Below are 27709 nucleotides of genomic sequence, written 5' to 3' on the forward strand. Positions count from 1 at the left end.
TCCATTTAAGCCTCTTCTTTCAAACGTTTGTCTGCTTTTCCATTATAAAAGTTCATATGACCGATCTGGATATTAGTGTTTAATTGCAGATCCTGATAACCCAGGATCCATCTAACGGCAAATCTCAAAGGTCTCAAACTTTTAAAAATAATGAAACCATTTGGAAGTATCCTATACTAACTAAATACCACCAACTTATTTATTTCTAGAATGTCCAGTCCAAGTGGAACAAAGTACCAAATTGTACCATGGTATTTTCATAGATTTGTTTTTTTTTTGGCCATGGTAATACCATGTTTTTTGAACATGTACCATGGTAATTCAATGCTATAGCATTCTTATAAGTTCCTTGGAGTTCCATGTAAACTGCATAGTATTTGAATATAGTAATCATTCAATACCATGGTAAATGTCAAAGAACCATTTTATTACCAACTGATACCAACATTATGCCATGGTACAACCACAGTACGTTTCATAAGGTTTAGCAGCCTACTTTTCACTTCCATGCTTCATTACTAGACATTTGGCAGTGCCATTTTTGGTCCATGATGTTTAATTTGACCAAAGTGAACTGAAAAAAATAGACTAGTTGATAGGAAAGCTCACTTGGTCCTTTCTCTGCACCAAAAGAGCTCAAGATTTTAGAAGATGCTAGTCTGCCAGACAAATAGTCCAAGACCTTTTACCTTGTAAACCACAGTATACTTATTTGGCTGACAATTGGACCGATATGAAACTGTTCCAGAAATAAAATCAAAAAATTATAGTCAGGCATAGCTATGCATCTGGCACAATCAAACAGTAATATCAATATAAATGTAATGATATAATACTTTTACAACAAAGATTGTAACAGTAAGACTACAAGTCAAGAGACAGCAGAGCAGCTAGGCGATCGTGTAATGCTAGCAAGCCATAGCCTACAATACAAGGTAAGCAGACGGCAACAAATACTCATTTTACAAATAAAACAACACATTAAAATCAAAGGCAACCCATGGGGGAAAAAAAATCAACTACGGCTAAAACAAGGCTGATAGAATCTTACGAGCTAAAACAGACAAACAATACTGCAAGGCTGAGTACACAAACAGAAGTTAAGGTCCTCTTTAAGGCTGCTCCGCTAACAGGCACCAAACGGAGAGCCAGATGTGACCCGATGTGTTTGGCAGATCATCCATTTTTCTTCTTCAACAGGGAGTAAGAATAGCTTGGCACTTCTGCACTGCTGGCATAACAGCAGGGTGGCAGGGCAGAATAAATATGTTATACTTCAACAAAAGTGTTTTTTCATTCAGGGATCATACTAAAATATATTGCTTGGAACTCAAATGCAATTTGATTCTTGAGAAACCAATTCTACTTCATGAAACTGCTTGAATGCAATCTTCAGGCAGTTGTCTAGAAAAGGCCACATGTAGACAATCACATTTTTACACAGAGGGTGCTGCATGCATGACAGACCCATGCAAATAAAACAGGAAAATGTAACGCAACACTGCGTAATGTCAGCCACTTTGATATTCTGTGTGGAATGTTTTGGATCAGAGTGGAACTTCAATGTTTTTCCATTTCCTGGTTTGTTTGTCTGAAAGTTGGCAGCTGTATCGTGACCTGAGATCAATATCCTTCCAATTCTGACAATAAAAGACTGCTTCTATACAAAGCAAATAAAAATATGAAATGTTACTTTAAAAGAAGTCCATAAAGATGAGATAAACATTAAACTTTGTATAAAACAATATAAACATTCTGAAAAATATATAAATGGAAAATAAAATGTTTGGATAATACAACTTAGCTATTTTTTATATATCTATATATTTAAAAGTGTCTTTATATGCTTTCATTTGTATACATATACGTTTCAACATATCAAAGTATTTTTAACAGGCGAAAAAAAGAAATGATCTAGAATCTCTCTGCTCTTCTTTTATGATTGTAAAAAATTCTCTCACTTAAATGATTTAAATATCAGAAACTAATGTTTTTGGCGTGTCCTAATCATCAGCAGAGTACTTTCATTCTCAATGCCTTTTAAGTCATCATGCGTCACTAAGATTTAGAAAAAAAAAAAGATATACAAGGAATGTGCAAATGTACAAGTATATCTACATGCATATGTAACCACACAAAAAGAAAAACGTGGAAAAATCATAATTTGATCCCAGTTTAAGCGTGATCCAAAAATGTAAATGAAAGAATGTTTGGGTAAACGTGAAAACTATATTTTGATATAAAAAGCGTGTGTGTGTGTGTGTGTGTGTGTGTGTGTGTGTGTGTGTGCTAATATCACAGAGGTGGGTGAAAGTTGATGGTGTGATGTCTAAGGCCTTGAGAGGTTTTATAGCTTTTCCCACAGCGACACTTGAAGGGCTTCCTCACACGGATCTGTGTCCTGTGCCCATTTTTAGCGTGGTACTTTATACCATTCACATTCTGAAATAGAGAGTAGGTAGAAGGAACAAAATAGAATGAGATGGAGTCTAAGAATTTTCCGGCGACAATAATTACTGCAGCTTCCCCGTCTTTCGTGGTAACAAAATGTTATAAAATGCCAAAAGATGCATTTAAGGCTTAGTCCAAGGTTACTACTGTATAATTAGCTTAAATTAAAAAGATATTGATTTACACAACACGTGCTAAAAATCAGCACTGTATCTTTATGAAAAACAGCAGTTCTGTAAAGAGTGTCTGTAAATAAGCGCATATTATAGAGAGAGCTCTCCAGTGGCTTCTTTATCTCATCCGTGCTTGTTTATTTTTTACATAAACAAGAGAACAGAAGGATATTTAAAGAGACATTAATCAAATGACAAATGGATTGCATGGATCTTGTCTTTGGACACACATTACGCGGAACAATTCAAATTAACGAATCGGTTACTAACGTAACCTCGGTTCTCTCTAGATGAGGGAACGAGTATTGCGTAAGCTAGCTTACGCTACGGGAAAGATTAATCTTTTCTGAGATATTGAAGCCAAAAAATTATCCTTAATTTTGTATCCATTGTCAACGCAGTGCGGCAGCTGCAGACCTTGAGCGGGCTAGCTAGCGAGCTCATTGGTTGCTCTGCGGCAACTGCTGCAGCCTATAGACGAGCTTGGGCTGAACTCGCATCCAATGAGAGGCGTCCGCGCTCACTGCATCAAAGCCCGCCAAAGCGGGTGTGACTAGAGTGCATATAAGCGTAGCTCGTGAGGCTGGAACCCTGGTTTTCATTGAATGAAGCGAAAAATGCGGCCGCGATTACGCCAATACTCGTTCCCTCATCTAGAGAGAACCGAGGTTACGTTAGTAACCGATTCGTTCTCTTACGAGAGGTTCTCTCATATTGCGTAAGCTAGCTTACGCTTACGGGAACCCTTTGTCAACGCTGTGCGCGCCAAGCATCCACTGCATGAGCCCCAGGGAATTAAGGGGACCCGGGGAGCCCTTGTGAGTGGGGAATTAATATTTGGCGGCAAGAGTGTGGGCCAGTGTGTGTGAAGTACATAAGCACATAGACAGAGCGGCGGTGCCGGTCTGTGTGGACTGTGTCCCATTAATGCAGCTCACCAGGGAGCTGTAGCGTGATTAAACCGCTAGCAGTTTAGCCTGCAGAGCGGGTACTTCCAGATTGTAAAATCTGACAAAGGAGGAGGGGAAGCCCAGCCCGCTGCCACACATATGTCGTGAATGGAAATCCCACTGGACCATGCCCACGAGGAGGCCATGCCTCTAGTGGAGTGAGCCTTAATGCCTAGCGGGCATGGTAGGTCTTTTGACGCGTAAGCGGCAGCAATAGCGTCCACTATCCATCTGGACAGTGTCTGTTTCGAGGCGGCGAGACCTTTGGTGCACCCTCCGAACGAAACAAAAAGCTGCTCGGAGCTTCTGAAAGATGTGGAGCGTGCAGTATACAATCTCAGTGCTCTGACTGGGCAAAGGAGATTGGCGTCGCGTTCGCTATCAGATGCTGGTAGCGCCGACAAGGAAATGATCTGTGCTCTGAAAGGAGTACCGACCACCTTGGGGACGTAGCCGTGTCTAGGCTTTAAAATGACCTTGGAGTCACTTGGTCCAAACTCAAGACACGCAGCGCTGACAGATAGCGCGTGAAGGTCTCCCACCCGTTTAACTGATGATAGGGCAGTTACAAAAACGGTTTTAAGTGAGAGGTGTTTCACATCCATGGATTGAAGTGGTTCGAAAGGGGAGGCTTTCATAGCTTCGAGAACTATAGAAAGGTCCCAGATAGGAACAGATGGGGGGCGCGGAGGGTTCATCCTTCTAGCTCCCCTGAGGAAGCGGATGACCAGCTCGTTTTTAACCTGTGACTGGCCGTGCAGGGGTTCAGCGAACGCCGCGGGATCTGCCCTTATCCAGCAACTCTTGTAACACGAGCAGCGGCGACACCCCACATGTCCGTGGGTCCAGGTCTCTGTCGGTGCACCATTTTGAAAACACAGACCATTTTGACGCATAGAGTCTTCTCGTGGAGGGGGCTCTAGCGTGTATGATGGTGTTTATTACTCCTTCTGGCAAAGCGGCGGGTAGTCGTTGATCACCCACGCGTGTAGCGCCAGCGCTCTGGGTGGGGATGCCAGATCGTTCCGCGAGCTTGCGAGAGGAGATCTGCTCTCACTGGGATGGGCCACGCGCTGTCAGTGACAGCTGCGTAAGCTCCGGGAACCATGTTTGATTCTCCCAGCCGGGGCTATGAGGAGCACCGAGTGCCGCGTTCCCTGATCCTCTGCATTACCTGTGGCAATAGCGAGATGGGAGGGAAGGCGTAAAGCGGGCGGTTGGGCCAGTCCTGGGCCAGCGCATCCTCGCTTTCAAGAAAAATATTGGGCAGTGAGAGTTCTCTTCTGACGCTAAAGAGGTCTATCTCTGCTCTGCCGAATATGCGCCATAGCGTCTGGACTGTTTGAGCGTGCAGGGACCATTCCCCTGGAGGAATATCGTCTCTGGACAGTCTGTCTGGGCCGTCGTTCAGGTGGCCTGGCACGTGCGTCGCCCTCAGCGGCGCAGGTGGCGCTGGGACCAACTCAGTATGCGTTTAGGTCAGATGGAAGAGGTTCCTGGATCTGACACCGCCCTGGCGGTTTAGATAGGATACCACAGACCTGTTGTCCGAGCGGACCAGGGCGTGGTGACCCTGAATGATCGGGAGGAAGCGCACGCGGCGTACTCGACCGCTATCATTTCCAGACAATTTATGTGAAGGAGCTTTTCCTGAACTGACCATAGGCCAAAAACCGGAGAGCCCTCGCAGACCGCGCCCCAACCCGTGTTGGACGCGTCTGTCGAGATGACTTTTCGGCGAGATACAGCTCCCATCATCACTCCCCGCTGATACCACTCGGCCACTGTCCAGGGCTGCAGAGCTGAAATACAGGTCTGAGTCACTCTGATTGGCTGGCGGCCTGTGGCCCAAGCCCGGCGAGACACGCAGGTGTTTAGCAAATGCTGAAGCAGGCGCATGCGCAGTAAACCCAGTTGAAGTACTGCTGCGGCTGAGGCCATGTAGCCTAGCACTCTCTGAAACTTCTTCAGAGGTGTGAGGCTGTTCATCTGAAATGACGCGGCTAGTCGCTGCACACGGCCGCAGCTGTGTAGATAAGCGAGCCGTCATTGCCACTGAGTCTAGTTCTATTCCAAGGAAGGAAATTGTCTGACTGGGCTGTAGTGAGCTCTTGGTCCAATTGACTGCAAGGCCCAAACTGTTCAGATGACTGAGGAGAACTGTCCTGTGAGACAGAAGCTCCGTATGTGATTGTGCCAAAATCAGCCAATCGTCCAAATAGTTCAGAATTCGCAAACCCTGACTCCGCAGGGGTGCGAGCGCCGCGTCCATGCACTTCGTGAAAGTACGGGGTGCTAAGGACAGGCCGAACGGAAGGATGGTGTATTGATAAACCTGGCCGTCGAAGGTGAATCTCAAGAATGGCCTGTGACAGGGATTTATCTGAATCTGAAAGTATGCATCTTTCAGATCGAGAGAAATAAACCAGTCCCCCTGGTGCACATGTGCGAGGAGTTTGCTGGTTGTAAGCATTTTGAACGGTCTTTTTGCAAGCGCTTTGTTCAAAACCCTGAGATCTAATATTGGTCTGAGGCCGCCGTCTTTCTTGGGGACAAGAAAATAACGGCTGTAAAACCCCGACTCGCTCAGAGGAGGCGGCACTCTCTCTATGGCCCTTTTGCACAGAAGGTTTGCTATTTCTGAACGAAGCATGCACGCTGCTTCCGTGTTCACAGTAGTTTCGAGCCGCGCTCTGAAGCGAGGAGGACGGCGATTGAACTGTAGCAAATAGCCCTGTTTTATTGTGCTTAACACCCATTCGGATATCCCTGGAATATCTTCCCACGCTTTGAAGCGTAATGTTAGAGGGTGAGTGGCCAAATCGCTCTGATTGCCGCACACAGCGTGCTGAACAGAATGTGTGAGCGCGCTTACTGTGCTTATGCTGGACTGCTCGCAGACAGCATGGACAGGCTGTTTTGAGAGTGACTTCCCGATTAAGGTGAATGGGATATGCAAGCATAGTCACGGGCATGGGACTTACATACATAGAAGTGTTTGCTGGCCGTGTGACAGAGCGGCCAGAGAATGGGCGCGCACACGGATTCGTGGGTGCGTTTATTAACCCTAACACTCGAGCGGTTCGTAACCGCTTTATGTGAGTGTGCCGTGATAGGGCCACGGGATGTGTAATGCTTGTGTGTAGGGGTGAACACTGGATTGTGGGCACATTTTCTACACATAAGACATGTTTGCTCTCTGGTATGGACACGGGATGTGTAATGCTTGTGTGTAGAGGTGAACACTGGGTTGTGGGCACATTTTCTACACATATGGCATGCTTGCTCTTTACCAGATTTATTTGGGTCGCCGTGAAAACGTCGTTTGAGCGCAGGCAAGCGGGCGTTAACACCGGCTTGTTGGCTGCTGAATCTACCACTGTAGTAGCCTGAAGGAAGGGGACTGACAGGGGGCGAAGCTTTGACGGTGGTCCGGCCGCAGCGGGACTGATCCGTCGTTTTGTCAACAAAGCTAGGAGGACTTCGGTTGTTCAGGTTTCAGCGCAATTCTAGTCCGAGGCCCGCGGGGGGTCTGCGGCGGCTGTCTGAGCGCGATCGAGGGCGGCCGCCCTGTCGATGCTGAGAAGTCTGGCTTTGTTGAGCTGGGCGCTGTGAAGAGGCTCGTGCAGGAGGCTCACGTGGGCGGCCTGCAGAGGAGATAGCGAGACGAGGCAGAAAGAGATTCATGGCTTGTGTGGCTTTTTGGACCTCTGAAAACCGGTCAATGATACCACTCACCGCGGAGCCGAAGAGACCGGATGGAGAGAGCGGTGCGTTGAGGAATGTAGAGCGCTCTGCTTCTCCCATGTCGGCTAGCGTTAGCCACAGATGTCTCTCGGTCACAGTCAACGCGGCCATGCACTTCCCTATAGCTTGGGCTGCAGCTTCGGTAGCACGGAGGGCGAGGTCCGTAGCACTCCGTATGTCTGCAATCGCCTCTGGATGCCTGCTTTCCTCATCCCACTCCCGCAGAAGGTCCGCTTGGAGGATCTGTAGGACGGCCATAGAGTGCAGAGCAGATGCAGCTTGGCCGGCGGCGGAATAGGCGCGGCCAACACAGGCGGAAGTTGTTCTGCAGGCCTTAGACGGGAGCACTGGTTTAGACCGCCATCTCGCGGAGGGCGGGCAAAGGTGTGCTGCTACCGCATCCTCGACCGGAGGGATGGAAGCGTAGCCCTTCTCAGTGGCGCCGTCCACCGAAGCAAGAGAGGTGGAGACGTGGGATCGGACCCTGGCCGAGAAAGGCACGTTCCATGATTTGGAAAGCTCGGCGTGGAGTTCCGGCAGGAAGGGAGCGGCCGGGTAACGGGTGCTGCTGCGGCGGCTCTGTAGAAAGCAGCCGTCAAGTCTGTTGGGTGCCTGCTCAAGGGCGGTGACCACTCGAGCCCGAGGCGGTCGACGGCCTGTGTGAGGAGGCGTGTTAGTTCCTCTTCGACTCGGCGCGGGTCCTGCTGGATTCCTGGGCTGAGGAGGAGGCGGCGTGTGAGCCTGACCACTCCTCGCTGTCGAAGCCATGATGGAACAGCCCTTATCCTCCGCTTCTTCGTCCGAGATGGCAGCAGAGCAGCCGCTCGGCGGCAACTGCGCGTCCGGGTGGGCGGTGAAGGCGATGCTCGAGGGATGGGCTCCGGCGAGGCAATCGCTTCTACCACTGTTTCCGGCAGCCTTTGAGAGCGGCGCTTTTTCTGCGCGGCTGAACGGAAGGCGCGGCGGCTTCGGTCCTGAGCGCTTCGAGTCGAGCCCGCAGGGTCGACATCGGCAGCTCCTCGCAGAGATCGCAATCGCCTTCGGCGAGGGCGAGCTCTGCATGCCCTAGTCCCAGGCAGAGAGCGCAGATGATGTGGCGGTCTCCGGTGCTGAGAGGAGCGCGGCATGAGGCGCAAGTGGAGCGAGGCATCTTAAAAAAGACGCTCGTACTCTTTTGTGAAGTTCTTTAAGAACTTCCTTTTATCCTTGCTTTTAAAAAGGATACGTCGCCGGATGGCGTAGCTCGCAGGACGGCTGAAGGTGGCGAAGACGGCCGGCTTCTTCGAGCGCTGTCCACGCTTGCTTGATGCCCCTCGAACGGCGACGCGGCTTCCGGTTCAGTGATGCGAAGAGCTTCGCTGAAGAGATGAAAATCAGGGTTCCAGCCTACGAGCTACGCTTATATGCACTCTAGTCACGCCCTTTTTGGCGGGCTTTGATGCAGTGAGCGCGCGGACGCCTCTCATTGGATGCGAGTTCGCCCAAGCTCGTCTATAGGCTGCAGCAGTTGCCGCAGAGCAACCAATGAGCTCGCTAGCTAGCCCGCTCAAGGTCTGCAGCTGCCGCACTGCGTTGACAATGGATACAAAATTAAGGATAATTTTTTGGCTTCAATATCTCAGAAAAGATTCATCTTTCCCGTAGCGTAAGCTAGCTTACGCAATACGAGAGAACCTCTCGTAAGAGAACCTTAAACTCTCAACACTCAGTGAAAGGAACTTCTTGAACTTCTTGCCAAAACTCAAATCACTGGTGATTGAAATCTGAACATTTACCAACCAATGGCTAATTACATAAAGAGTTCCGCATACAAGTAAAAGATCAATCTTGAAGATGAAGTTCAAATGAAGATTGTGATGCATTGGAAAATCAGATTTTTTTACCCCGCCCTAATGCTGGGTAAAAACGTTTGTTTTGGAACTCCATAAAGTCCTCAGAAAGTCATGATTACAAACATGTGTGTGCAGTACCTTATATCTCTTCTTGCAGCCTGGAACAGGGCATGCAAAGGGTTTCTCGTCACCTCCATTCATGCACATGGAGCTGAGGATGGACTCTGAGCTGATGGCACTTTCTGTAGTCCAAGACTCATCGCTGTCAGAGTCCTCATACTCCACTTCCTCCTCATCACACTCACTGCCTGGGGCACAACAAGAAACTTCATATATTTGCTGATGAAAGAGCTAATGAGAACTTATCAAGTAAACGTGCTCTTTGGTATAATTATCCAAAGTTTCATCATAAGCATTTTTTTATATATACAGTTCAGTTCAGACTTAATATTTCTGAATGTTCTACAGTTTATGTAACACAGCCAGCTGATATGACCTCTTGGATTTTATCTGGATTGAACCCATTTCAACTTAAATTATCAGGTAACTATCAAGTCTACTATTTAGGATTTGTTGCAGACTATTGGCTTGTTTATTAGAACAGAACATCAAATGATTTAATGACTTTTTTACATTTACATTGAGACTTTGATACAAGCTGAGCTGCAGGAGTTGTGGACAGCACCCTGGCATAGGTTTAAATTAATGGAAACTTTTGAGGTCCAGACATAAACACACTCAAACATAATACACTCATGCAGTTTTAGGTTAAAAGCACATCTAACTCTCAATAATAAACAATAATTTAGGAGCTAAATTATCTGAAAATTTCAGACCCATTTTTATGCAAGGCAAGTCATATTTGGGGAATTAATATTAAAAGTATGAAAAAAAATCAGTAGCTGTTAATAGGATAGGTCACCCAAAAGGATAGGTCATCATCATTTACTCACCCTCATGATGTTCCACACAACACATCTGAATTTCTTTCTTCAGTGGAACACAAAAGGAGATGTTTGGCAGAATGTTAGCCTCAGTCAGCATTCACATTCATTATATGGAAAAAAGATGCAGTGAAAATGAATGGTGACACTTTTGGGTGAACTATCCCTTTAATATGCAAGAAAAGTTTAATTTGTGTAATATTAATTACAATCACTAATTTACACTAAAGTTATTTTATAATATGTTAATTGTAGTGCTCGAATACCATCTTGCATCTTGTTCTTAAATTTACTGGTTGGACTGAGCCAATGTTGTTGTACATGCTACAATGACAACAAAGGAATCTAATCTATTATAATGGTTTTTTCTTACATATAGAAAATCGATATTTTAGTCCTTCCAAACTTTATCCTCTCCTTATTACATGGTTCTCTGGAATACTCCATTCTGATTGGTCAATGGAACCATCTAGCGGTCTGATATTTCTGAGTAACAACTGTACATCCACGTACCGCACTGGGAATTTCAAGCCATCTTTCCTGCCTCACAGGTCACTGTGCGATCTCTATAAGAATGCCAATTAAAAATGTTCAGCTCAATGTTTTATGTCCATTAATTAATTTATTGGCAAGTAGTCTTGTAATTAGCTGGATAATGAGCAGTCAGGCAGTCATTATGTACAAAATAAACACCAACAGATCTCCGAAGCAAACCGGAAGTGAAATTTAGCTATCCAGCTATTTATTTCTTCCGACATAATTACATGATCTAAATGCAAATCAATATTTTATGTCCATGTATTTATTTGGTAAGTAGCAGTGTAATAAGCGGGTTAATGCAGTCAGTCGGTTGTTATCGCAAAATAAACCCCTCCAGGCTGATACAAGTTCACCCTTTCGGGGTTTATTTTGCGATAACAACCTGCACCACAACTCTACAGGCTGACTGTATATTATCCCCTACTAAACACACACTCACACACACACTCCAACAACCTGTTGGTGTACTGCTGCGGAAGGAGGATGATGGAGTGATGGGCGGAGTAACAGGTGGTGTTAGGCTGCCATTGCTATGGCGAGGAGGCGTGGCCGTATTGTTACGTAATACACCTCCAGTGACTAATATAGCAATTTTGGGTTGGATCTTCTTCTTCAGAGTTTCTTGCTCTCTGCGTGCTGCTTCAGTCATGAATCTAAACAAAAACAGGATACATGCCATGACAATGATGTTCCTGAGGTTTTTGGAATGACAGTAGTTTATAAAGCTACAATTGACAAGCTTTAGGCAATCATTAAAATATGTCAAATTAAACAGTCATTATTCTTTACCGACCTCCCAAGAACCAAGCAATGTAATTTCTGGAACACAAGCGGTACCACAAGAAATTTCAAAAGTAATGATGTTTTGTAACAGAGTACTGAGGACATGCATTATTATTATTATGTTTTTGGCCCTGTATTCTCGACTTGCTGCTATAGTGTCACAGAAATGACAAAACTCAGTTTATATTTTAAAATCCCTTAACTTGCTTTAATTTACTTCTTCAATCAATTTTTAAATATATATTTTAGAAGGAAAGCATTTTTGTCCTGAAGTGTGAATAAATTCATATTTTTTGTTTAGAACATTAGTCGACACACACACACACACACACACACACACACACACACACACTTGTACAAACCTATTAATGTAGCTCAGAGCAACATATGTTGGCTGCTGCAGTTCCTGCCTCTCCAGAATCCTGGGATCTGTATCTGAGAGGGGTACAGAGAATACAAGCACATTAAAGTGTACAATACATAGGATACAGATGAAGGTGAGGATGCATGTATAGGTGTAAAGAAGGTAAAGGTTATACTGGGTATGCAATGTCATACAAAAGGGCAAAAAGTATTTGAACACTTAAGCCACACTTAATGTATGAAAGCTTTGTATTATATAACAAAATATCAAATCAAGTGGCATTTATTTTAAAGAAAGGTAGGGCAAATACACTTTTCTATGCTAAACTTTAAAAAAAAAAAAAAAAAAACATTTGTTAGGTTTCATATTAGGGCTGGGACGATTCAGCGACGTCATCGATTATAGAAATACGTCGATTTGCATAACATGAGTCCGTGCATCGCAGTGGAATAATTAAAATGCATCACCCAGTTTAAGCATGGATTCCCCAAAGAACAAAGCTGCAGCTAAAAAACAAACTTGCCCATGGTGATCTAAAGCGTGGGGGTATTTTAGCCGGAGACCCAACGATGTGGTGCTGTGTAAGATATGGCTTGTGAGTTAACCAGAGAGCCTTAAAATAATGTGTGAAAGTGAAGAATTTAAGGCAGAAATATTTTACTATTGCATAATATAATATAATAGCTATACAGGTTAGCTGGATTGCACTTTCCTTTTACTCGAATTAACAAGTTCTTACTTAAAATCTACATTTAGCAATCAAACAACAAAATAAATTAAACAAAATGTAAAATTCAAGTCACTTTCAGGAGAAATATCAAAACATTGTGCAACCTCGAGTTTAGCAGTCCAACATAAAATCTCTCCAATATAAAATTAATGTTGGACTGTAAAATGGAGATTAAGACAGTTAAGACAGGGCTATTTTTGTTGCAGAATAATGCCCTGCTGTGCACACTTCGTTTCTTGTACATTTGTTTGTGTTTAAGAGAAGATAATTTATTAAAATATTAATTAGATTTTTATATTTATTTTGGGTTAATTAATTGTTATATTAGTCAAGAGATAATACAAAATCTTTAGAAAAAAAAAGAAAAGAAAAAAAAAAGACAAATTAGTCGTCAGATTAATCGACTAACCGAAAAAATTATTGTTAGATTAATCGCTAACATAATAACCGTTAGATGCAGCCCTATTTCATATAAATAAACAACAACAGATCATTCAACATTGTTCAAGAAGCATATGGACACTTTCTGTCAAACTTTGTGCAACTTTGTTAATGTAAATGAACTACACCTGGTAAAAAAAAAAAAAGAAAAAAAACATTCTTAACTGGTTAGAGGCCTTTCACACCAAACACAATTTTTTGCCGCAATTTCTCAACATGCCTTTGGAGCCGTTCACACAGACAATGCAAAAAACAATTTAGGGCAAGTTTGTCAATTGTTTCCCCCATTCGTGCTTGGTGATGAAACAGCCCGAACAATAACATTTGAGCTTTGGATCATGTGTCAGGAGCTGCAGTTACCAAAACAAGCACTAAAGCACAGAAATGTAGAAGTAACTCAAGGAAGTAATCCTGAATAATAAAACAACTTTACCATGGCTTTTCTTAATACTATTGCTATGACTTAAGTATACTTGCATGTATAAAGTTAATCTTGAGGAAGAGTCTAGCATCAACTGATTGCAGATTCCACGTTACATTTTAGTTATTTAATGCAATAAAATCCATACATTAAGTGTCCAGAATGTTTTTGGAACCACTGTATGCACGAACACATTAAATAACAGCATGTTGTTGCTTAAAAATATTCTTTTGTGCTTACTGTAAGTTTAGTCAAACAAGTACCCCCAATGCCCCACCACAATTTTTCCATTCTGCTTGTGACAGCAGGTAGCTTCCAATGCCTGAGGCACACCAGGCAATGCTTAAACATTAATGTGTGCCAAGTGTGTGTGTATGAGAGCATGTATTTCACTTTGTGGGGACCAAATGTCCCCACAAGGATCGTAAAACCCAAAAATGTTGACGTTGTGGGGACAATTTGTCGGTCCCCATGAGGAAAACTGCGTATATAAATCATACTAAATTATGTTTTTTGAAAATGTAAAAATGCAGAACGTTTTCTGTGAGGTTTAGGAGTAGGGTTAGAATATAAAGTTGTACAGAATAAAAACCATTATGTCAATGGAAAGTCCCCATAAAACATGGAAACCCAACACGTGTGTGTGTCCTACTATCCTCTGTATCATGGCCTGAGACTGCCCTCGTGTGGCAAAGAGACCCTTCTGATGATATTAAATATCTTGGCATGTCTATCAGTCTCTCTCATACACATATGCACACACTTAAACAATATGTAATTTAATGAAGGTATTGTTTACTGTATGTGTTTGTGTGACAATTGTAGTATGTCAATGGATGCTTAGAGCGCATTAAAACTTAAAGTGCACAACAGACCTCACAAGGAGAAAAAAAGACATGAGGTGAGTGTGTGCGCGCGAGTGTGACACTGGCACATTCTGCACAATTGTTTAGAGAGAAGAGCGTAGTCAAAGAAAAGCAGGGTGTTCATGTTCAAAATGGTTTGCATTGCATGCGTATGCACAGTTATAATAGTGTATAACAGACAGTGTATATAATAGGTCCCATATGTCTAAATGAAGTATTTCCCAAAGCCATTAAAAGCATTCCACTATGTTCACTTAACCATTATTCTCCTTTAACATGAGGTAACTTCTACACGCTCTTAATGCTTGTAGAGTGTGCCAGGTCTATGTAAAACTCTTTTCCACGGTCACATTTGACACACAACCTCCAAAAGTGTTATTTGCAACCCAAATCAGCATTAAGCACAACATTGTAACTTCTAGAATAGTTTATCACATTTCCAAAAAGACTGCAAAAGCCAAATGAATCGTACAAATTACACATAAGTTACTTTTATGTAAAAGCATTCCAGAGTGCCACCTGTATGCGTTTCTGCCTAAATCCCATCAGAGCTCTTTCTAGTGTCTGCACTGCATAAATTAGGCAATCCTCACCTCATAAAGAGGACCCTGCCTCACACACACTTTTCTGTATCTCAGGTGGTCCACTGAGGTGGTCTTCATCAGTGCTTTATTGGCATTTCCAAATCATTTTAAATGTTGGTGTGTCTTTTAAAATGAAAGCTTAAAAATTGAAGTACTACTAAACTTACACTTCATGCAGACAAGTATTCTTACAAGTATGTTTTTTTTGTGAGGGCCAAATGTGTGTGTTCTGAGATGGAGGTGAAGTGTAATTAAGTGTGCCAGGTGCAAAACAATGTGGGGAGGGCAAAGTTAATGTTTTCCAATTTTATGATTTCCCTTCACTTACAAAATAGAGGCACACAAGGTCCTTCCACAACCACAGGAAAAGGAGAAAGGAAATACGCAACTAAAAAAAAACACACACACACACACACACACACACACACACACACACACACACACACACACACACACACACACACACACACACACACACACACACACACACACACACACACACACACACACACACTACACACACACACTGCACACACACACTGCACACCCCAAAGTTAATTTTTATATTTAGGAAAATCATAAATATTCAATAATGGCCATCATAATTCAGCACAAACAACAACCATTCAAGCTGAGAGCACCACTTGTCCCTACCAGTAGCAGTAATATTGCATTTTAATGGGCCATGACCAGTATTAAATCTTTATCTAGGGCTAATAATACTGGGCCCTCTGTGAGGACATTAAAGAACTTTCTACCCATAAACATGCTCTATATTCACAGCCATATCATTAAATTCTGCACAAACTTCACTGGGCAATTTACTGCTCTCCTGTACAGATGAAACACTGCTTTGGGATCAGGTGGATCTAAACTACATAGAAATATATTGGTATAAGACCCTTTTTGGGGTGTAGATGGGAAGAAATCAGCTATTTAAAGGTGTAAGAACAACAAATGTGCCACCCTGTGGTGGACTTTAACAAAAAACATCAGAAAGCTACATGTGGGTGTCCCTGTTGGAGTGAGTGCGTGCATCTGTGTATGTGTGTACAGAGGAGCCTGGCATGGTGCGGCAATGTAGGAATGCCGGGGTTGTTTTCCAGACGGCTAATTAAAAAGCAGTGGAGTGTTTTAATGCGCTGGAGAGCAGCAGGTCTCCGGATGGAGGGAACGGAGAGGAGGGGATGGAGAGAACTCTAAACGAGGCTGTAATTACACTTCTCAGAGCTCAGCAGGACACAATGCTCCAAACACTTCTGTATGTACACACACACAAACATGTTAAAAAGGACAAGCACACACACACACACACAAAGGGAAACAAAAACGTAAACAGTCACACTCACACAAATGCACAAAATATACACACATGCACATACAGCCAAACCCACACAGAGCTTTGGGTGGGACTAGGAAAGTTGGTATAATTAATTTTCCACTGGATCTCACTAATTGCCTCATAAAAGGCCTGATGAGTCATTTAATGCAACTCTCTCTTTTAAAGACACACACACACACACACACACACACACACACACACACACACACACACACACACACACACACACACACACACACACACACACACACACACACACACACACACACACACACACACACACACACACACACACACACACACACACAAATCATAATGATCTGAACAGAGCTGAATAGCCTTATCTTATATAACAATCGCTTCTTGATACTATCCCTGCAGAAACAAAAAGGTGGTTTGCGGATCTTAACTGGCCATCAGGATTGTCATGGTGGTCTAGTTTGATGGTTTAAGAGGGGTTTTGGGTACTTGTTTGACTGGAAGACAAGCTGGCTGACCAACTGAATACCAGCTTCACCAGGCATCGAGACCAGCTAAGCCATCTTAAACCAATTAAGACCAACAAACTATCAATAAGTCTAATAAAACTAAGACATTTGTTTGTTTTTTCATCAGGGCATTTATTTTGCATTTGAAAAACTTTTACAATGATGGGAAATCACAACAATTCACCAGAAAACAATTAACAATATTGGAAGAACATTATAAATATTCGCCATAATATCTCACAACAAGAACAAAACTGAGGAATGAGCCAATGTATATTGTGTTACAAGCCTGACATCTATTGGCCACTGAAAGTAAAGTCCAAAGAATATTCAACACTCCGAATGCCTTATAGTCAAGGATGTAACAACATATTCAGGATTGCGGGGACCAAATGTAATAATTTAGTAATCAACCATGTTAAAACCCCATATCAATGGACCACTATTATGAATGGTGGAAGGGACATGTCCCCCTCAATGTGTTTGGTGGTTATGGCCCTGCTTATAGTAGCTATATTTCGGTTTAATAAAGTTCAGAAGTACAGGTTTTAGGCTAGGTTTGTGCCAGTACAAAAATGCCCTTAGAGAATTCCAAGTACGTACGTCTGTGCTAAGTTGCCTCATATATTTTCAAATACGGGTTCTGAATAGCGCTGATTTTTTTGTTTAGCTTTAAATGGTTCAGTGACACATGAAAGAAAGCGTCATTTATGCAAGCCCAACCATTCAAACTGCTCAACTGATGTTGCGTTACATTATCTTTCTCACATTCATTACTAAAACCATTGATCTTTCACCAAAGTTGAATTTAGTGTCCTTGTTGCCATTGTTACGCTCTCAACACGTTTTACAGAGAAAGGGACAGAAAAGTTTTAGTAACCTAGAGTATAAACAGGACGAAATATACAGAGGATAACAAACAAGCTCTAAAAAAAGTATCTCTCTGTTGTCAATTGTTTATAATGATGTCATCTTTTACCTGCTACTTGCAATTACAATAGATTGGAACACGTACTAGGCATGTACAAACAGGTTTCCATTTCCAAACACAAACATCTTACATAAATACAGGTCAGGATACCCGGAGCAACATCTAGCTGGCAAATGGTGGGTATATGACATAATCAAAATCAAAAATTCCATTTGGCCTAAGCAACTACACTCTTAACAATAACAGTTAAACAAAGTGGTTTTCATAGCAATGCCAAAGCCACAGAAGAACCATTAATAATAAAAAAAAAAATTATAGTCTAAAAGAACATTTTTCAACAACAAATAACCTATTGTGCTATGGGAAGATTCCATAGATATTAAAGCTTCTTCATGGAACCATACATGCCGATTGAGAACCTTTATTTTTAAGAGCGTATAAACAGACATACCCAATAAACTCTTTCTATCTCTTTCACACACAGACACATGCTGGTACAGGTGTTCTTCCCAAGTTTTGAGGCACAAGCGCAGACATTTACTTATCATACTCTTATGTCGAGTAATTCTAAACTTTTAATCAAACCAGCATCACTGAAAATCCTAATAAGTTGACACTACTCAATTGCTTGAGTAAACTAGTTCCCGCAGTTTAACTGAGTAATGGGTCTCCAAAACTTGTGTAATTAAGTTAACTTAACTTAGTGTTCACATGGAATGAACTTAACTATTTAAGCTAAGGTAACTAGATGCAAGTAGACTAAACTCGGGTTTGCTTTTTAAATATTGTTGTTTCAACTTAATAATTTAAATTGAATGGACTCAAATTTAAGTCATGAAATAACAGCTTAAATAATGAATATTAAAACTAATTCTAGGTCAATAATTAAATAAACTTATTTCTCCACAGAATTTCACTTGCACAAGGAGAACTGAGATAGTGTCAGGGGAAAAGGGGAAACAGATCACCTTAATAGTGACATCACACAAAACCACTATTTGCAACAAAACACAAATAATACTAAAAAATAGCTAAAACCTCTATGAATTCTTAATTACAACTATTTAAATGACCCCAAATGTTCCCTTTGACCAAGAAAAGATTTAAAGTATTCAAGTGCAAAGCACTGTGGGTATTCCCCATAGCCTCAATTTGGTACTCATTAGCCATTTAAAAATATTAGTTGTTAACACTTAAAATATAAAGTATATGGATACTTTACATTTGAGTTATAAGCCCAAAACAGAAAATTTCTACTAATGTTTAATTAAGACAACTTGATTTTTCCAGTTAAGACAACATTAGGGTTTACAGTGATATCAGTTAAAACATGATAGACACAGCCCGCGGACGGGCCCTTAAATGTACAAAATAAAAGTATGCGATAAACAAAACTGCTGTGTGTTACGTTGGTACACATGCCATATATCTTTGGAAAGCTACATTTCTTGATTTTCTATTGATATAAACCATTTTAAGATACAATCACAACAGCAGGTACAATCTATATCTTTGTCAGACCACCAACATATAAACAACCAATAACAAAATTTAGGCAACTCACCTATGAAGCATCATAGTATTCCACTGATCCATAACTTCCCAACAAAAACGGTGTTGTTTCATTGTCAAATGTCCAAATGATCAAATCAAGTAAAATGTTTAGTCCAAATCACATTATTACATCAGTAAATATCCACAGACTCTTGTTGCATCATTTCAAAGCACCTGGCAGCAGTACCTAAACTTTCACATATTATCGGTAATAACTTCAGTTCAGATGTAAACATTTCCTATATCCGGTATCAAAATGGAAGCACGCACTCTGACCTTTCGATTGACACCTCATTTGACCCAATAGGAGCTTCCATGTCCTGTACAAAGCCTTCAATACCCAACCACAGTCTGTGTCGAATGTAAGGGCATACCCACTTTCCTTTGTTTACTGATCAAACCAATTACATTGAAGAGTGGAAATGACTGACGCATCGTATAGCCAATGAAATTCTGAAAACAGTGATATGTGTCTTTAGTGGGACGATTAGAGCACGGTTCTGTAATGTGTGTGCGCAAAATTGCCTTGCCATTACCCAGTGTTTTGGGCGTCCGTGTGTAAAACCATTGGAGTGTTGTTTTGGAACCGTTTACACATTTGGCGATTTAAATATGGCGAAACGGACGCGAAAAACAGGATTTTCACCCCAGGATGTGATATAAGAAGGCATTCATTGTGAAAATTCTGAGTTTGGAGATGAAATTTCTGAAAACAATACGGATGATTCGGAGGCAGAGGAAATGTTTATGGAGAGATGAGACATTGCTCTGGACAAGTAAGTGTTTTTTTGTGTCTTATAACATATATTACTGTATATTCCGCATAAATAAGCTTTAGTTTGAATAATGAATACACATTTTGTAATTACCCTTTGTCGTGTGTTTCCTCAGTGAGTGTTTGAACCGTTTGTGCGTGTTTTTAGTTCATTGTTTGTTTCAGATCTATTGACATGCTATATAGATGTTTTGTATATTTACTGTAAATATATATTTATATATATATAAATGGACGAATATATATATATATATATATATATATATATATATATATATATATATATATATATATATATAAATAAATCAATAAATATAAGTTGAAAATAAGAATATATGTTGTGTTTGAGAGTCTATTTGTTACAATGCTGAATTCATGGGGAGGTGTAGGCCCATCTATTTGTTCCATAGTACATTGGCAAAGTATACAGTATATATTATATACATACAATAATACATATTTACACACTCGAAAAGAAATCTAATATATATATATATATATATATATATATATATATATATATATAAAATACAGAAAAGATGGAAAAGTTGTGTCTAGCTTTGTAAATTACATTTATTTATTCTCCCCACTCAGCAAGCGGCCACATAAAGTGGAGCAGCAGGACAGCACCTCATCAAGAGAGGAGGGCTTTCAGAGAGACCCTTGCTGAGGAGCATGGCAGAGTTGGGGTCTCAATCCACAGCCAGACCCGTATCTCCTGCTCCACAAAGAGCACATCACAGGCCGTTGCACATCACCAAATCTTGCACCGCTGGTCGTCTGAAGTGCAGGCAGTGTCATGCAAAGACACCAGTGAAGTACTCTTCCTGTGATGTGCCTTTGTGCTTTGTACCCAAATGTGACTGCTACAATGACTGGCATGTTGCTAGAAACATGTACAATTTTATAATGGTTTGTAAATACTTTGCGTAAAAATTCATGTAAATAGTTTGTTGTGTATTTTTTATATAAACAAATTTTCCACCATAGCACTAGTTTTGACTCTTTTATATGCACAACATTTAGTTTCAAGAAGGGAAAAGGCACTCTAATGTGTTTATGCATCAGTTACTCTGTGTCAGCAAAACTAATAGTGGATCTGGATATGGAATATGGTAGCTCTAAGTGTCATCTTTCATTAGAGCCCAAAATTATTACTGTACGTTGAAGCGTTCAAAAGTAGGAGCCTTTTTGTCCTAGGTTACCAAAGGGTCCTTTTGGAGTATCCAAAAGGCACTTTTGTAAAACGCCTGGGTGTACCCTTAGAAAAACATGTGTAAAATATTCATTTTTTATGGTATTGTTATAAAATTTGAATTTGGACTAGGTAAGGCTTCATGCTTTGATCCCATTGTGTTCTCAAGCTAATAGCTACAAGTTATAGTCATCTGAAGGCATCTGTATGCAAAAGAAAATTTCAGGCAGAAAAACAAACTTCTATTTCATTGTGTTCAAACTTCTATTACTCAGAATCAGTAGCACTTACAGTAATTCTGACTGCTGGGGAAAAAACTTCAGAGTGTCCCCTTTCAAATGTAACCAAAACTATGCATGTACTCAAAAAGGTTCAAGAACAGCTTTAAATTTACTTTGGGTATGCCTTGATTAGGCATTTTAGGCTAATTTTACAGGATTGGGAAGAGGTTGGGGAAACATTTATTTGTTCTTGCATGTTGTATAGAGCTACATGATAGCTTGTACTTGGTAACATTTAATAATCCTCAGAGTGCACAGATATTATAATCGTCAGCAAATGTCTGTTTTGCATATAATAAAAATAATGCAGTTTCTTTACCACAAGGAGGCAATGTTACTTTAGTTCTAGGTTCAGATGTTTGAGTAAAACTCCTGACTGCAAATTGTAGTTCATTGATAAACTGGGGTAATTGTTCAAGCTGTATGAAAACAATTAAGTAGAAGCAGCCAGAAAATAATATGTGAAGCATTTCAGATCTCTATGTATTTGGTCAGACAATCAGTAATTTTGACTTTCAAGACATTAAATGAAGTTGCCAGTTTGTCTGTTGTAACTGTTACTTTCCTCCAATCCCAATTATTTTGGTGCAGGACAAGGCATTTTATTTAATTACTGTACAGTGTCTGCTTGAGACGTCATACATTTTTATATCATTAGCAACCCTTGCTATTTTCAGATTTATTATTTTACATGTTTTACTTGACAATGTGATAAGGAATAAAGTTCTAAAATCAAAACAAGGCTTCAGCTTTCTGAGCTGTGAAACGTGGCCTGTAGAAGTTGCAATATTTGACCCAAAGGTAAAAAAAAAGTGCATTCACATTTTCTCTCTTTCTGCTAAGTTAGTTAGATAGTTAGGGGACATAGTAAACAAGATACATGGCTACCCTAATCTAATGAATGCCTAGTTGGGCTTAATTTGAAATTAAGCCCAAATGAAACAAAACATAAATAAGACGTGGGAACAGAAAACTTTTTCATTCTATATACACTTTTGTCATTGTATTGAATCAACATACCTCCACAACGTATTGATTTTAATATCATATCCTATGTTTTTTTATGTTATTTTTGCTTTAATATTATTAGTAAGCTTACGTGCAACAAAATATAGCTACTTCCAAAGTTCCTTGGATAATAAAGGTACCCTTTCTACTTTAACTTGAGGTTATGCATTACAATGATTCTGTAGAACATAGCATGGGTCCACAGATTCACCAACATGATCTTATGAAATATAATTACGAGGTGGCTATTTCGTCACACGGCTTTGGTCGCTTAAACTTGTACGACTTTATCACGAGCAAATTCCCATATGTCTAATGCCGAAGTGCGAGTTTCCTGCACGAAGCATTAAGGACATGCTTATTAATATTATGCCCTTACCCAAACCCTTTATCTAAACTTAACCAATCAATACAGTGTGTAAACATAATAGGAAGCTGTTGTGTGTGACTGAAGCAAGTAATTGTCGCATATTAGATGGAAATGTTGTCCAGCGACATCATTGGCTTTAGTGAAAATCATAGGAATTCAGTCGCACGAGATCATACGAATTAGCCAAATTTAGAAAAGTCATACGAATCCTGAGGATTTTGCTGTGAGAGTGTGTTGGATTCACAATACTCCATTCACATTCAAATCAAGTGTGTGTAGTCACTTTATTTTCTCAACATTAAACAGAAGAATAAGCTTGCAAAATACAAGCAATATCATATGATTTAATGCTGTTAGATAAAATAAGCAAGCAACTGTTCATTGCAAAATCAAATTGCAATCATTGGTTTAACAAAAACTGACCGGTCACTTTGACTTGGGAGAGTTTAAAAACACCAGCATATTGTGACTTACATAAATGTTTATCAGTAGGCTCCTTCTAAAGATGTCTCTGTGACCTCTTTAGCATCAGAAATGACATGACTTATTTAAAAACACACTATATTCCGCAAGTAATTGTGTAACTACCGTTGTGTAAGCCAGTTTGTTTGCCTAAAATCACTTAAAGGACCTTGAGAGCATGAGAACAAATTTATTTGACCTGAATGCCAAACGTTTAGACAAAACTATGTTATTTTCATTACCTTTCAAATGGTAGTCAAAAGTGGAGTAATCAAAATGTCTTTAAGAAAGAGGTCCAAAAAAAAGCTTGTTCCAAAGTGCACACAATAGTGATTAAATTTAATTTTCCAGCTGTGTTTACCATGATGACAACCAGGGCACACAGTCAAGGCAACACTAAAGTGCAGCTTTAGTAGAAGTTAACTCACGATACTCACAGCTGTAATTGCTACAAATGATACTCCAACAACTGAATAAAGGATAAAAAAAAATAAAATAAATGAGTGTTTGTATTATTTGTGATAAATTAGCAAAGGATTTTAACTTTGCCACTATGGGTTATTGTATGATATTTGTTTTTCCCCAAAAAATCTATTTAATACGTTTTTAAAAATGTTTGTATACCAAAGAATGTCAAAATGCAAAAATAACACACACACACACACACACACACACACACACACACACACACACACACACACACACACACACACACACACACACACACACACACACACACACACACACCTAAAGGATTATAAGGAACACCTGTTCAATTTCTCATTAATGCAATTATCTAATCAACCAATCACATGGCAGTTGCTTCAATGCATTTAGGGGTGTGGTCCTGGTCAAGACAATCTCCTGAACTCCAAACTGAATGTCAGAATGGGAAAGAAAGGTGATTTAAGCAATTTTGAGCGTGGCATGGTTGTTGGTGCCAGACGGGCCGGTCTGAGTATCACAATCTGCTCAGTTACTGGGATTTTCACGCACAACCATTTCTAGGGTTTACAAAGAATGGTGTGAAAAGGGAAAAACATCCAGTATGCGGCAGTCCTGTGGGCGAAAATGCCTTGTTGATGCTAGAGGTCAGAGGAGAATGGGCAGACTGATTCAAGCTGATAGAAGAGCAACTTTGACTGAAATAACCACTCGTTACAACCGAGGTATGCAGCAAAGCATTTGTGAAGCCACAACACGCACAACCTTGAGGCGGATGGGCTACAACAGCAGAAGACTCCACCGGGTACCACTCATCTCCACTATAAATAGGAAAAAGAGGCTACAATTTGCAAGAGCTCAACAAAATTGGACAGTTGAAGACTGGAAAAATGTTGCCTGGTCTGATAAGTCTCGATTTCTGTTGAGACATTCAGATGGTAAAGTCAGAATTTGGCGTAAACCGAATGAGAACATGGATCCATCATGCCTTGTTACCACTGTGCAGGCTGGTGGTGGTGGTGTAATGGTGTGGGGGATGTTTTCTTGGCACACTTTAGGCCCCTTAGTGCCAATTGGGCATCATTTAAATGCCACGGCCTACCTGAGCATTGTTTCTGACCATGTCCATCCCTTTATGGCCACCATGTACCCATCCTCTGATGGCTACTTCCAGCAGGATAATGCACCATGTCACAAAGCTCGAATCATTTAAAACTGGTTTCTTGAACATGACAATGAGTTCACTGTACTAAAATGGCCCCCCACAGTCACCAGATCTCAACCCAATAGAGCATCTTTGGGATGTGGTGGAACGGGAGCTTCGTGCCCTGGATGTGCATCCCACAAATCTCCATCAACTGCAAGATGCTATCCTATCAATATGGGCCAACATTTCTAAAGAATGCTTTCAGCACCTTGTTGAATCAATGCCACGTAGAATTAAGGCAGTTCTGAAGGCGAAAGTGGGTCAAACACAGTATTAGTATGGTGTTCCTAATAATCCTTTAGGTGAGTGTATAATATATATATATATATATATATATATATATTTTTTTTTCTTTTTTTAAATATCTTAACGTAACAAGAAAACATTAAACTAAATAAAAACAGAAGCTCTGATGCTGTATTTAGTTGCATCTTGTCTCTACATAAAGTCAAACGTCACTCACTATACTGTGTGAACAGTGTATAGTGATTTAAAATGTCTGTAGCCCTTTTATCCATTCCTTTAAATACATTTTGTATAAGTCTATCATTAGAACGCAAACTGATTAATGTTAGTTACGAACGGACAAGCTAACAAACTCCTATCAAAACAACAGTCTGTTTCCAGTAACACATAAATTGTTGCATGTGTTTGTGTGTGTGCAGTTTCCTAATGCTATGAACGAGAGGAAGAGTTGGAGACAATAATGGGATGAAATTCAGAGACTGTATCCTGCTTTAAGTGCCAGCTGTCTAAAATATAGGTTAGCCATGTCAAGCTCTAACATAATTTTCAAAATATGACATATCAAAAACTATAGTATTACAAGGCAATGCTTAATGAATAAAGTTATATTTTCATCATGATATTGTCCTGTGTTACTTTCCCATAATGATCATGTAAAATCTTAAACTTAATTTCATAGTCATCCCAGATTAATTTGAACCATCAGTTTAATGTCTGGCAAAATGCCAACCCTAGGCACAGGGGTCAGCACTCAATAGGATTATTATTGATTAGTGGTATTAATGATCAATGGGAGGGGTTCTCTCATTGTTGTGCTCATTAAAACAAGAGCACTGAGGTCAGAACCTTTAAGTCAGATCTGTAACCCCTGAGGGAAATTAGGCCAGCTGATCTTTTATGAGGCTACAGTGACACACTGGGCTGCAGGTGTGTGCGCGTTTCATTGTGACAGACGCCTTCCATGTGACAGCTGATGTCACTATGGAAACAAGCTGAGTGAAGCTCTGCCATTAAAATAAATATTAGCAGATTGTAAACATATGCAAGCATATATGTATACACTGCTAAATAAATAAATAAATAAATCCCCCATTATACATCACAGATATGTAAGGCTCAGATCTTTTAGCAAGTAAGGACAAGTAAGGTCACTAATGCTGAACTTATATGCAAATCATGTTACTGACTGTCATCCTCATTGGCCATTAAACAAAGTCTATTCTGATGTTCATAATGCAAGTCTTACTACAGAATAATCTGTATGTAATGCATACAAAACATGCATAACTTTTTGTCATGTGGTTTTACTGTATAGTATTGAAATTCTATATTTACAGTATGGATTGTGCAAAGAATTATTATTTTTTAGCATAGTTATGTGTAATTATGGTATAATTGGAATTAATTTTAGGGATACCACTGCATGTACACTACCACATGTGGAACCTGTAGGAATGAGGACAGTCCTTTCTTTATATAGAAGTTTGTGTTTACCCTTAGTAGTGACACTGATAACAATGCATACACGTGAAAGCATAGATTAATAGCCAAAACACATAACTGATAAATTACTTTGCATGATTTCTGTAAAACATTCTGCACTTTAGTAAAACACTAACTTGAGATTAGTTTGAGAAGTGATTTTTTTTTTTTTTTTTTTTGCTTCTGAACCGTCACAAAACGTAAACCCCCTAAACAGGCACTCGCTCCTACGGACTGGATAGACAGCTAGAATACACAACACAGACGTAAACAATGGCTCTCTGCAGCGAGCGCTAAATACGGTACATTCAGGCCTAGATCTAAACAGAGCAGCGTCTGGGAACGCTGCACAAACCCGTGCACCCGCAGCTCAAACCTGCCTGTGACTCTCTCGCCTTATATTCAAACCGGGCCAATACTAACGCTATTTTGTGTTCGTGTGGCAGATTTAACGCGTCAGTCCACGCAAACCGGCCAAGCGCGAAACGCACAGACGTGCCTTCTCTAGCGCTCGAGAGCGGCTGGTTTGCGGGACAGGAGGCCGAAATCGAAGCGAGACTTACCGATATGGTTATCCTCGATGTGAACGATGAGCTCGCCCAGGGACTCGAAGTGCAACCCGCAACCGCCAAACCGGCAGACGTTAGAGAAGAAGGAGGCAGCCGCTACGCCCGTCATGATGGATGTGTTGGCAGAGATCCGCGAGCTTGCAGAGCGACGGAGGAAGGCAGAGGCTGTGCGGGATGGAGGTGCTCAAATAGCCGGCAGCTCGTAGAAGCAGCAGCGGCGGTGATTGCAGCTGGAGCTGTTTAGACGGCTGGCAGCTAATGGGAGGGGGATGGGAGGCAAAGCAGCGTGACGGAGGAGGAGGAGGAGGGACCGGCAAAACAGACATGCTGCTGTTCACCTGAGCAGAGAGCAGGACGAAGAATGTTTTGAATGTACACTTAGGGCCAGTGGCGTCTCAGACAGGGGCGGACTAAGCACTAGGCCCCCAGAAGTCAAAGGCCCCCTAAAAATACAAAGAATATGCTTTTTTATTATCATTAATGCTAAATAATGTGTGCTGTTACAACACCGATATAATTGATATCGCCG

General features: G+C 41.0%; 1 pseudogene; it reads right to left on the reverse strand.

Annotated features, from left to right (window-relative positions):
• Positions 1 to 27703, reverse strand: LOC127620205 (juxtaposed with another zinc finger protein 1-like; annotated as a pseudogene).
• Between the last annotated feature and the right edge of the window lie 6 nt (positions 27704 to 27709).

Source organism: Xyrauchen texanus, chromosome 26, assembly GCF_025860055.1.
Source record: "Xyrauchen texanus isolate HMW12.3.18 chromosome 26, RBS_HiC_50CHRs, whole genome shotgun sequence".
Classification (NCBI taxonomy): Eukaryota; Metazoa; Chordata; class Actinopteri; order Cypriniformes; family Catostomidae; genus Xyrauchen; species Xyrauchen texanus.